Raw genomic sequence first — 13,607 nt, 5'->3', positions numbered from 1 at the left:
CTAGCTCTCCGAGCTATCAATATCAATATGACACTTAGTCTGACAGTCCTCTAAAAGTCAACTAAGTCAACTCTGGTCAATGTCAAAATCCTGGTCAAAGTCAACCTTCCAGGTCAACCCTACTCGCCGAGTCCACCTATTGACTCGCCGAGTTCATATGCTCAGGATCCTTCTATTCGTGACTCGACTCGCCGAGTCAGTCCATGACTCGCCGAGTCCAACTATTTCCGAATCCTGACCTGTCCAACTCGTTGCGTCTCTACCCGACTCACTGATTCGAGTTTCAACTCGAAGGGTTTGGGGTTTCGCGACCTGACTCGCCGAGTCCAAGAATAGACTCGCCGAGCCCAAGGCAATCTTCAACCAACTCGTCAATTTGTTCTTCCAACTCACCGAGTTCATGCCTAACTTCATCCGACTCGACGAGTTGTTCATCCCACTCGTCGAGTTCCTCCTCATCTTCATGCTACTCGCCGAGTCCACTCGAAGGACTCGTCGAGTCCATTCAGATCTACATACATGCAGAGGACTTTTGAGTCATGCATGGACTCCAAACTGTAGATCCACTCTTCTAAAGCCTATTCCTTACGTAAAGTGGCAAACTTTACGTGTAGCTAACGAGATTTAGGCTCAAATCACTATAAACTAGGGTTTGAGACAAAGGGGCTCAACAATCAACCCATAGACTGATGCTTTAGGATTCTCTAGGCCAAGATACACATAACTCTGAAGTAGCAAATTCAGATTTGGGCTTCTAACTCGAAATGGTTCATAAACTTTTCCTAAAAGCCCCAAATCCCATGATAAAGGTTGATCTATATGCAAAAGAGGGAAGGTAGCGACTCATTACCTTCAAATGCTCTGGAAGACCTCACAAACTCTGGATCTACTGCCAATTCTTGAATCCCCAATGTGTGCCTTCTTCTTTCTTCCTTCAAATCCCCAAAATGGCAAGAAAGCTTGAATGAGCAACAATGGAGGCTTAGGGTTTCTGGTTCTGGACTATAGGGCCGCAAATGAGCCCTAGGGAAGAGAATAAGATGCTTAAATAGGGTACCAAGTCCCGAAATTAGGGTTTCCTCGTTCAGACCCAACTCGCCGAGTTCACGAGCCGACTCACCGAGTTGGTCACTTACTCGATCCCCCGGATCCCGCTCCGACTCGTCGAGTTCCTCCCTGGGCTCGACGAGTCCACTCCTTGACTTAAGGTTTCTTTCCTTTTCTTGGACTTTCTGATCTTGGGTGTTACACCAAAACCAAGAATGGCGGAAACATTCTGAGGCGGAGGACATCATGTAAAGTATCACAACAATCCAAAGTAGTAAACAAGCAACAACATCATCCATTGCATTAATAGTATAATTTTAAATACAAGTGTGTTCTTTCATAGAATAAAACAATATAACGAATATTCAAAATAAAAGACGAGTCTTGACTGCTCCGTCTTCACAAAACCTGGTCGTCGTACCTGTCTATTGGTGACCTGAGAATACAAGTTATTTTGAAAGCGAGTATCAGCATAAAGCTGGTGAATTCATAAGTATTTAAAGTCATTGATTTGTAAATAAAACTTGTAATAAAAGACTTCTAATTGTTTTGAGGAAAAGTTTGTATAAGTATGAAAACCCTAGAAAATCCCATATTTCCTATTAGTATAAAAAGTAGTCTTTTACCAAGACCCGAATGAAAGTAAGTAAATAGTCTTCTAACGAGACCCGCTGAAATAGCTAAGTGCCACTTATATACCCCTTAGGGTTTATGGCCCCAATACCATTTGGGCCGTAAACTCCCTTTTCTTGAACCTAAATGTTGCACACATTACCCTAAAGTATCCTCTTTCCAGTTATCTCTTGCAGTACTAGGCTTTAGAACACTCAAACTGACTCCAAAACTGCTAAAATTTAGCAATTGAAAGTTTGACTTTGATTGAATGCAAGGATTGTTATAAGATAGAAATTTCAAGTTGTCACATCATCCCCCGTTAGAGGGAATTTTGTCCCGAATTTCAGATTCGATAGGGAATACTCATGAATCATGAAAAGAATAGGTACTTCTGTTCCATCTGCATCTCCTGTCCTGATCGATGGGAAGTTCTAAATTTGGCTTCTAAGTTTATTTGTATGGTAGCACAATTACTCGTTGTCTGGATACAGTCTCCATCCTGAAATTCATATTAGAACTCATACATGGTTCATCAGTCACCGTCTCGGGTATACGAGTCGTATATAATTAAGATTGAAAAGGTAGTCGAATAAATGATTCTTCTCTAAGCTCACATCCAAACAAGGAAAAGAAGTTAAAGCGGAATCATCAATTCTAAACCTGTAGAATCTTGATTATGTACCACCCTAGCGTATACTTTCCTCCGTGATAGGTTCACCGTATGGGCCTTTGGATTGAACTTGATGTACTGTACGACTAGTTTTCCGGAGAGGTTTGCTGAAGTTACTTTGGGAAGGCTACGAATCATAAGGTACTCTGCGCATGAGCACCTCGGAGTTCTGGAACGACGGCTTCGCTAGAGAGTCGATTACAAGAAAAGGATTTTCGCTTGAAACTGGCACTGTGAGGATCAAATCGACTCAAGTCAAATGACGATGTCGAACTACTCGAAATTACAGACGTTAGACTGGATCAAAAGGTGTTACAAAACAATACGGTGCAATCTATGAAAGAGTTTTCAGTACTTTAGTTTCAGCTATGCTATTACAACTGTGAATAAAGTATACGGCAAAAAGCCAGTACAGGCAGCACAAGAGTCCCTAACACTGATGGGATCTTGTAAAAGATAAGACTCTAGTTGCACTAGTTTTTAAAAGTTTAGGAGTCTAACATAAACGCTACTGAACAAAATAGATTTTTAACGTGGGTTCGGAGTAGTCTCTCCTGCGGTGGTGATCATTAGCATCCTTCCGTCTGTGCCAGCATTCACTGTCCCCGGGTAGTTTCTTTTGTAGTGACCCACCTTGCCACAACCGTAACAAGCCTGGCCCACACCAGCGTTGGGTACTTGGTTGATCGGCCTTGCTGGAGTCTTGCAATAACGGATGGTGTGTCCCTTTTTGTTGCAGTTTAAGCATTGCATTTCCCGACAAGGTCCATGATGGTGATAGTTGCATTTGTTGCACTTTGGGAGATTACCAGCATAAGGCTTTGCTGGTAATGGGTTAGCAGAGACTATTGTAGGTGCTGTAGCAGCATTGACTGTAACTAGTTGTTGTTTCATTGAGGACTCTTGTGAGGACTCGTCTTTCCTCTTGTTCCAACCTTGCTTTCTGTTTTTATTATTGTTGTTTCCCTTTTGTTGATCTTGTATAGCAATCATTGAGTTCTGATAGTTTTCGTGGTCAATAATAGATTGTACTAGCTCTTTGGCACTATCAAAAGTATCAGGCCTTGACGCTAACACGCTTGACTGAATTTGAGGCGACAGTCCCCAAATATATCTTTCTATTTTCTTGCTCTCATGAGCAACCATATTTGGGCAAAGAATTGCCAGGTCGCAAAATATGTGGGTATAGGTTGATATATCAGAACTAACCATTTCAAGACTCCAGAGTTCCTGCTCGAGTTTTTGAATTTCTCCTCGTGGATAATATTCTCTCATCAGCATTATTTTTAAGTTCTCTTAGCTTATCGAATTTTCCACTATTAAAGTCAGTGCCTTAACGTGGCCATTCCACCATGTTAAAGCTTTTTCTGAAAAGGTACAAGTAGCAAACCTGACCTTGTTGATCTCTAGGCAAGCGCAAATCTCAAAGACTGCTTCTGTCTTTTCTATCCATTGTCTTAATATCATAACCCCTCCAGTTCCATTAAAATTCAGGGGTTTGGCGTTCATAAAATCTTTATAGGTGTACTTTTGTGAGTGCCCATGACTCTCGCCATGGTTCGAAGGAAGTGCCCCAAATCCCGAACCAATAGTGCTAGAAGTATTGATATGTATCATGACTACCGCTACAGCCGTCGTGACTGCCGCTTTGAACATAGCAGCATCGAACTGAGGAGGTGGTGGTGGGGGTGGTATCGGTGCTTCAGTACCATTGTTACGTCTTGGATTTCTTCTAGGAGGCATCTTTCAACTATAAGTTGAAAATAATTAGAAAATGATAAGAATCCAATAGTATAGAAAATGAATGTGTCCTATGAACTAAATCGCCATAGTTCCACAAAAAGAGATAGTATGAATGGTATAGGGTTCTAATGATAAAAGAACGAAAGTATTTGGACAAGGATTGTCGGGAACCAATCCAACTGTCAATATCATTGATATTCAAGATGTAATTATAAAGACTTTAAGCCTACCACAGAAGGTGAGTAGTGTATTCACCAACTCACTAGGTCGTATTGGGCTCTTAATTATTAATGTGACGCGTATGGTTTTCTGCCACTTCGCATGACTCGCGAGTGGTATCCTTTGTTCTCTGTCCTACTCCTGACGAAAGAAATATGATGTCTACTTATGTCCCTTGGGTGTCCTCTGGCATCCCACTAGCTTCGTACTCTTTGTCTGATCCCTTCTCGAAGTTCTCTCTGTTGACTATTTTGGTGAGGTGGTGTCTCTAGTCAAGTTGTCGGTGCGAGAATAGGAATGTCTAGAGAATCTATGAGAATACTCAATCTATTTCTAGAACAAATTTTAACTTGAGATCCTTATTGAATCTTTCTATAATCACATAGGGTATACAAATTATATATATCTCGGATCTAATAGTCGTTCGAATACGTGATACTGCTCCAAACCCACATCCAAACAAAGAAAAGGAAGTGAAGCGAAACCACACATTCTAAGTCTATGAGATCTTTATTATATATAACTCTAGGATGTATGCACTTTGCCATTATAGACCGATCAGTAAGGGTCTTTTAATTCTCATATAATTATTTACAGTTATTGAAGATACTCCTATAGTATCTCTGTTTTGGGTTTGGTTCTTAGGCTTCTTGTTACTGTACACTTTTAGTATTGTTAATGGGTAGTATCTCAAAATACTCAGATAGTATTGTACTTTATGTTTTGTTCTAAAGAATCCTTTGGACCTAGTATTTGGTAAGTTTTAGGTTTGTCGCAACACCACTATCATCCCCGAACACACGTTCACCATATCTCAAATAAATATAGTTGATCAGGCTATATTCCTTCCAGATATGATTACATAACTGCCCAGTTTTGACTGTTGTGCCCAACAATTAAATACTTTTGTTATGTTCTAGTATGATACTGTTCTATAGTAAGTATGTAGGTACGTAGATATGTATATTTTTAGTTAAACATTTTAGTACTTAAAGGTATAAACTCTTGGTCAGGGTATTTTAATCCTATTGTATTTATAGTCTATATATATTTTATGGGTTGATATACTCAATTCACTATAAACAATGCTTTGATACCAATCTGTCACACCCAAAAACCAATAATGGCGGAAACGTTCTGGGGCGGAGGACGTCATGTAAAGTATCACAACAATCCAAAGTAGTAAACAAGCAACAACATCATCCATTGCATTAATAGTATAATTTTAAATACAAGTGTGTTCTTTCATAGAATAAAACAATATAACAAATATTCAAAATAAAAGACGAGTCTTGACTGCTCCGTCTTCACAAAACCTGGTCGTCATACATGTCTATTGACCTGAGAATACAAGTTATTTTGAAAGCGAGTATCAACATAAAGCTGGTGAATTGATAAGTATTTAATGTCATTGATTTGTAAATAAAACTTGTAATAAAATACTTGTAATTGTTTTGAGGAAAAAGTTTGTATAAGTATGAAAACCCTAGAAAATCCCATATTTCCTATTAGTATAAAAAGTAGTCTTCTACCAAGACCCGAATGAAAGTAAGTAAATAGTCTTCTAACGAGACCCGCTGAAAGTAAGTAAGTAGTCTTCTCACGAGACCCGATGTAAGTAAGTAAGTAGTCTTCTCACGAGATCCGCTGTAAGTAAGTAAGTAGTCTTCTCATGAGACCCGCTGAAAGTAAGTAAGTAGTCTTCTAACGAGACCCGCTGAAAGTAAGTAATAATATGATTGATAGTCCCCATACTAAAAGTTCTCCATATAAGAGATTCTGGGAACTAAAGGTGACTTCCGCAACGAATTGCTAGGTCGAATAATCCACATTAATGTTACGAAATCATATATATATATATATATATATATATATATATATATATATATATATATATATATCCAAAACTATACCTATAATAGCTTACTAGGAATTTATATATATATATATATATATATATATATATATATATATATATATTTATGAACGTATACCCCCAAAGGTACTGAACTGACTTATTAGAACCATTTTATCTACATATGTATACATAATATATAAGTAAGATTTAGACGACCTTTAGACAACTAACCGATACCTTAAGTACACATCTAAACAAGGAAAAGGAAATAAGGCGAGTTAGCAGTTCTAAGTCCTTTAAACATTATTTATACAACTATACATATCTAGACATGCTTTTAACAATTGTACTAGGAATAGTAAATAGTATCTCCTAACTATACCTATTATAGTTACTAGTAACGTATGTGAATAACCGAAAGTATGCCTTTGCTACCCAAAGGTACTGAATTGACTGATAGAACTTTTATGTCTATATATGTATACATAATATATAACTAATATTTAGACGACATTCGGACAAATAACCGATAAGCTAAGGCCACATCCAAACAAGGAAAATGAATTAAAGCGAGCTAGCAGTCCTAACTCCTTTAAACATTACTTATATAACTATACATATATAGGCATGCAATTGACAATATAAAAGTATAAAAGAAGTTTTGGTAAAACCTTTGAAAAGTTTAATAAATAATAGTTTATGACTTGATGTCAGTTTATAAAATGATTTGAAAGCAGTTTGTTTGATGAAAACATTTTAAAGTATAAGAAATCCTTTGTTTGAAACACAATTGTAACAGAGTTTGAAAGGAAAGATATAGTATGAAATACAGTTTGATAAAGAGTTTAGTATGAAAAGATGTTTTGAGAAATCATTTTGAAGTAGTATACTTGGTAAAACAGCTAAAAGTGTAGTAAATCCATAGTTTGATAGTTATAATCACATGTGATTGATATAATAACTATCATGTTTCAACTTGTATCCCCCTATAAAAGCATTTATAAACATTTAAAATATTAATTAAGGGGGGTATGAACTCACCTGTTGTGAGTGGATTGTACGGAAGTGTTGGACAAGGTGCTAGGTGTCAAGTGGAGACTTGAACACACACAATGGTCCTATTTAACATATAATGAAACACATATGTATCCATTTAGTCATTTAACAACTAATTAACCAAGTTAAGACACCCTAGGACATGGAAACACTTTGATTCAAGTGCTATAGGTACGGAAGGGTTGCATCTAAAGGTTGTATGGCATGGCATTGGAGTTTATGGCCCAAGGACCACTCCTTATGGAATTTACGGACTAAGGTCAATTCTACCATGATTTTACGGCCGTAAACTCACGGTACTATGTGTCATTAGGTGTTTTGAGGTCTTATAAGTCAAGATTGAGCTTCCATTGATCAAGTCCAAGCCTTAGGAAGCATTAGGGGCACAATATCACCCCTTTATAGAGTTTACGGCCTAAGGACCATTTCCTTATGAGTTTACCGCCGTAAACTCTATGTGTAATGTTTTCTTTGATGTTTAAGGTCCTTAAAACTTCAAGTATGTGATCTAGGCTAGTGTCCAAGGCCAAAGAAGGGACTAGGGTGCATTTTGCCCACTTATAAGGGTTTACGGCCCAACAAACATGTCTTGGCCGTAAACACCTTTGATCTTGTGTTTCTTTGTGATTTTTAAGTGCTAAAAAGTCCATTTCAAGTGTATAACAAGCTAGGATAAGTGTACTTACAATCTAGAAGCTTGATTGGGTGTTTAAGTTCCAAGAACACTAGTGTGTGTTCTTGGTGTTTTGAAGAATGCTTAATTATCTATCAAATGAAGAGAATTCATGGATGAAATCAATCACAAACACTAGATAATGAAGTTTACTAACAAATCAAGGAAGAAAATACTTACTAATCTGAAGATCTAGTGATGATACTTGAGAGAGAATGAGGTTAGGACTTGAAAATGGTTGAAAATGACAAAAATGGCTAAGTGCCACTTATATACCCCTTAGGGTTTACGGCCCCAATACCATTTGGGCCGTAAACTCACTTTTCTTGGAGTTTTGGAACCTAAATGTTGCACACATTACCCTAAAGCATCCTCTCTCCAGTTATCTCTTGCAGTACTAGGCTTTAGAACACTCAAACTAACTCCAAAACTGCTAAAATTTAGCAATTGAAAGTTTGACTTTGATTGAATGCAGGGATTGTTATAAGATAGAAATTTTGAGTGGTCTCAGGGTCCATCCCCTCTATTATCAATAATGGAAATCACTTCTTTGTTTTATTTATTTATGATTTTACCAAATTTGTATGGATTTATTTTATTCAAACCAAATCTCAAGTGTTACAGACCTTTATTAATTTTCATACAATGATCAAAACTCAATTTGGTTATGAGATTCAAAGATTTCAATCCGAATGGGGTGGTGAATACTATAATGTTTCCACCTACCTCAACAACCATGGTATTGACCATCGCATTGCTTGTACATATACACCCGAGCAAAATGGATTGATTGAATGCAGGAATCAAATTATCATTGAAAAAGGCATGTCCTTACTTGCACATTCTTCACTACCACATGACTACTGGGAACACGCTTTTAAACCAACCACATATGTCCATAATCGCACAATCACACCAACTCTTAATTACTACTCACCCTACTCTACACTCTATAGAAAGGAACCTGACTATGGCTTCCTTCGGTCCTTTGTCTACCTTTGTTACCCCTTCCTTCGCCCATATAACTCTAACAAACTCAACTTTAGATCTATACCCTGTGTCTTCTTAGGCCACAACACATCCCACAAAGGCTATCTATGACTCCATCGCCCTACCTCTAGAATTTACATCTCCTGTCGTGTGATCTTCAATGAGGAACTATTCCCTTTTGCTAATCAACCGCCATACACACCCTCTTCTCCTCCCATAATACAGTCTAACTCCCCCCTCTACTATTATACTCCAACAAGCCAGCTCAACTATATCATCACTTTCTCATCTTGTCTCTCATTCTCTTTCTCTCCGACCTCACCCACCTCTAATACTACGCAACCAATTTTCGTCTCTCCAAACACACCTTCCTCCTCTTCGTCATCTATCTCCTATCCATCCCATCAACGCCCTACCATTAACTCTCAAGCTAAACAAACATCATCACACATTTTCCGCCCTGTTTTCAATAACAAACACCACATGCTTACTCGTGCTCGCACAAATTCCCTCAAACCAAAAACCTTTGTCACAACCACCATCTCCCCTCCCACCTCTGAACCACGAAATATCCCTCAAGCTATTAACAATCCCTTTTGGTTAAATGTAATAGAAAATGAATTTGATGTCTTAATGCATAAGCACACATGGACACTTGTTTCCAAACCACCTAATGCTAATGTTGTTGGCTGTAAGTGGATTTTCAGGATCAAACGCCACTTAGATGGCACTATCGAATGCTACAAAGCACAACTTGTGGCTAAGGGTTTTAGTCAAGAAGAAGGAGTTGATTTCTTCGAGACTTTTAGTCCTATTATCTAACCCACACCAATTCATTTGGTTCTTTCATTTGAACTCTCTCAAGGCTGGCAAATTAGACAGTTGGATATTAACAATGCCTTCCTAAATGATGTACTAACAGAGGAGGTTTATATGGAACAACCATGGGGATTTGTACATCCAATTCACCCACATGTAGTTTGAAAACTTCACAAAGCTCTCTACGGACTCAAACAAGATCCAAGAGCCTGGTTCAATCAAATCAAACATCATCTCATTAAACATGGTTTTCGAGCTTGTCACTCTGACACATCGTTATTTTTACATTGCTCTCCGGTTGCTACCATCTATGTTTTGGTTTATGTAGATGATCTCATCATCACAGGCACCAATCCTCAAGTTATTCAAAAGCTGGTTCAGGAACTTCATCACACGTTTTCCTTAAAAGATCTTGGCAACTTAACTTATTTCCTTTGTGTTCAGATCACAAAATCAAAACAAGGTCTTCATCTTTCTCAACAACAGTACATTCAGGAGATTCTTACACATACCAATATGCTTGATGCCAAACCAGTTGCTACCCTAGCAGACCCATCCATTCCACTCACGCAAACCGGTGATCCATTTTCTGATCCTCGTTTATATAGACAAACAGTCGGTCCCTTGCAGTATGCCACTATCACTAGACCCGACTTTGCCTTTGCTGTAAATTGTGTTTGCCAGTTTATACATGCTCCCACAAATCTTCATTAGCAAGCTGTTAAAAGAATCTTGTGCTATATAAATGGAACAATCCAACATTGTCTTCACTTCAAATCTCACAAGAATTCCTCTTTCTTGGCGTATTCAGACTCGGGGTGGATTTCAAACAAGGATGATGTAACATCCGGATTCCCAGGTATTATATTTTGTTCTTTTATTTTGGGTGTTGTGGGGAGACTCGGCGAGTTGGCGTCTAAACTTGCCGAGTATGGTCGCGGATTCGTATGCGAGTTCACAGCTGGACTCGACGAGTTCACGAGTGGACTCGGCGAGTCCACGCTGTTTAATGAAACCCTAATTTCCAGGGTTTGAGACCTATTTAAAGGCCCTTAGGGCCGTCATTTGCGGCCACCAACCCCCAAAGAGAAACCCTAAGAGATCTATAGCGTTTGTGAGGAAGGAGAGACCATTGTTGATCCTTTTGTGGGTGTTTTTGCAAGAAGGAAGTGACCAAGGCAAGAGGAGGCTGAAGGAGGTGCGATTTTGGTGGTTTTTGAGCTCATAGAGATTGTATTGAGGTATTATTCTCGGACCTTCTTCGGTTTTGGTGTTGATTCTTAAGGTTAGGGTTTTCTAACCCTTTTAGAGGATGATTAAGTAGAGCATTTGGTCCCTTCTCGAGTTTGTGTTCTGGATCTGGACCCAAAGAGGTCCAGAGACCTTAACCCTTGGAGATTTATGAGTCGTTTTGTGAGCCATGAGCTTGGGATGTCCTTTTTGGGGCTAAATCACCGTTTTGGACCATTTAGATGTTATATGAGTGCCAAGGTCTGAACTTTACGTGATTATCATGCTTAGGGAGGCCAGATCTATGATTGTATGGAACAGATCTGACCTCAGGAGTTGTATAGAGTTTTGTGCATGGCATGAACTCGCCGAGTCCGAAGAACAAACTCGACGAGTAGTATGAAGGCTGTCCGTTAATCACTCAGTGAGTGGACTTGTCGGGTTGGGGAATAACTCGGTGAGTCAGGGACAGTCACGGGAGTCTGAGTTCAAGTTGGAACTCGTCGAGTTGTTCTTGCGACTTGGCGAGTTGAGTCAGGGTGGCCCCGCGATTCATGCCAGGCGGAACTCGTCGAGTCAGGGGAATTACTCGACATGCCAAGAGAGGGACTAAGAGAGTCAGTGGACACGTGTAGACTCGCTGAGTCGTCCTAGTGCACTCGATGAGTCGAGTCAAAGTTGGACCATTGACCTTGTTGACTTTTAGGGTTGAGTACAGTTGTATTTATGAGAGTATTTACTTTATGTGATTAGACGGAGGCTAGATCACATTTCTACCGAGTCAGATACTTACCAAGACATCGAGGTGAGTCTTCTAACTATACGTTACCTAGAGTGGTATTATGTGCTGACCAGAGGGTGTTATGTGTCACGTATGAGTTTATGTGCTATGTGATATATATATATATATATATATATATATATATGTGTGTGTGTGTGTGTGTGTGTGTGTATGATGTTATAGACCGGACCGGAGGGTCCAACGAGCTATGACCGGACCAGAGGGTCCAACGAGCTATGGGATTGGAGGGTCCCGCTGAGACACTTCGACCGGAGGGTCGTATTATAGCCTCGAGTGGCGTATGTGTTGTATGAGGTATTTTGGGGAACTCACTAAGCATTTATGCTTACAGTTGTCGTGTTATGTGTTTCAGGTATTAGTGATGAGCGCGGGAAGGCGTCGACATGATTCGTACACACACGCATTGGAGTTTATGTTTGAGATTCTGGGGAGATGTTTTGTGATGATAATAATTGATACAATATGTTTTGACATTATTTTATGAGTGAATGAATGTTTTAAAAATGAAAAATTGTTTTGAAAATTTACATTGTTACAAGTTGGTATCAGAGCCTTGGTTTGAGGGATTCGGATGCATCTTCAGGCGTATTTGAACTTAAACTGAGGATTTGAGGAAAATTTTGATAATGAAGTAAGCTTTTTGAAAAGAATAAAAAGAGTTTTGAGACAAACAGAGCAGAGCCGTGTGTACGATCATCCAGCGCCCGAACGGTGAATCCCCAAAAAGTACCCTTACATTATGTGATATGAGATATGTTATGTTACAATATGCATGCTAAAGTAGGCTAGGTATACATATTAGGACTAGAGTGGCCTGATTTGTGATACCTTAGCCTAGGAGATTTCTGCTGCTGAGATGCTTTGAGAGTGAGTAGATAGCAGTTAGGAGCTCATGAGAATAGAGTACTTGTAATCCAAGATCCAAGGAGGAGGACTTGGAGTGAATGATGATGCGGTGTGGTCAGTAGTATTGGGCCCATACTACTGAAGACACTGGATCAGTGGGCATTCCAAGTAACAATCTTTTGGACAACGGAGGACAAGTAGGGTTGCGTCATCGAGTATGTGTATGCTCGATCGAGTCTCTGATAATTTTTGTTGTATTTCAGAGGCATCATGGTTGGGACTCGACACACACCTGAGAGTAGTGGTGTCAGCGACGAGGTGATCCGTCGATTGATTCATGAGGAGGTGGCTGCTGCCATCCGGGCTGAGATTCCTGAGATGTTTGGGGACATCAAGACCACGTTGGTTGAGACTTTTGATGAGCGGTACACACGCTGACTGAGGCTGCTGCAGCTGCAGCTACTGCTGTTGTTGCTGCTGCCAGACCTCAGGGAGGTGACTCGTTGTTGTTCCGGGAGTTCAGCAACACAAAGCCACCAGAGTTCGACGGGACGCAGGACCCGATTTACGCTATGAGGTGGATCTCTGACATCGAGGGATGTTTCTATACGTGCTCTCGCCCAGAGCACCTGAGGGTTCGGTTCGCCTTGAACCAGCTCCACCTAGGAGCGAAGGATTGGTGGAAGTTCGTGACGACGAACTTCACTTTGGCTGAGATTTCCGAGGTGACCTAGGAGAGGTTCACCGCTATGTTCAGAGAGGAGTATGTTCCCCCGGTGGAGAGGGAATGGTTGATTTAGGAGTTCTTGACCCTCAAGCAGGGTACTGATTCTGTGGCAGTGATCACCAGGAAGTTTCATGAGAGGGCGATGTTTTGCCCTGAGCAGGTGTCTTCTGAGCAGGCTCGTATGAGACGTTATCTGAGTGTGCTGAGGAGAGATATTTGGGAGTTCGTGGCGAACTCGACTTACCGGACATTTTCTGAGCTCCAGGAAAATTCCCGGAAAAGGGAGATCGAGTTGGAGACTCAGGCCATGGA

The sequence above is a fragment of the Lactuca serriola genome, chromosome 9, assembly GCF_051521515.1.
Source record: "Lactuca serriola cultivar US96UC23 chromosome 9, Lser_US96UC23_V15, whole genome shotgun sequence".
In the NCBI taxonomy this organism is placed as follows: domain Eukaryota; kingdom Viridiplantae; phylum Streptophyta; class Magnoliopsida; order Asterales; family Asteraceae; genus Lactuca; species Lactuca serriola.
The sequence above is the reverse complement of the archived record's forward strand: the minus strand, read 5'-3'. Positions refer to the sequence as shown.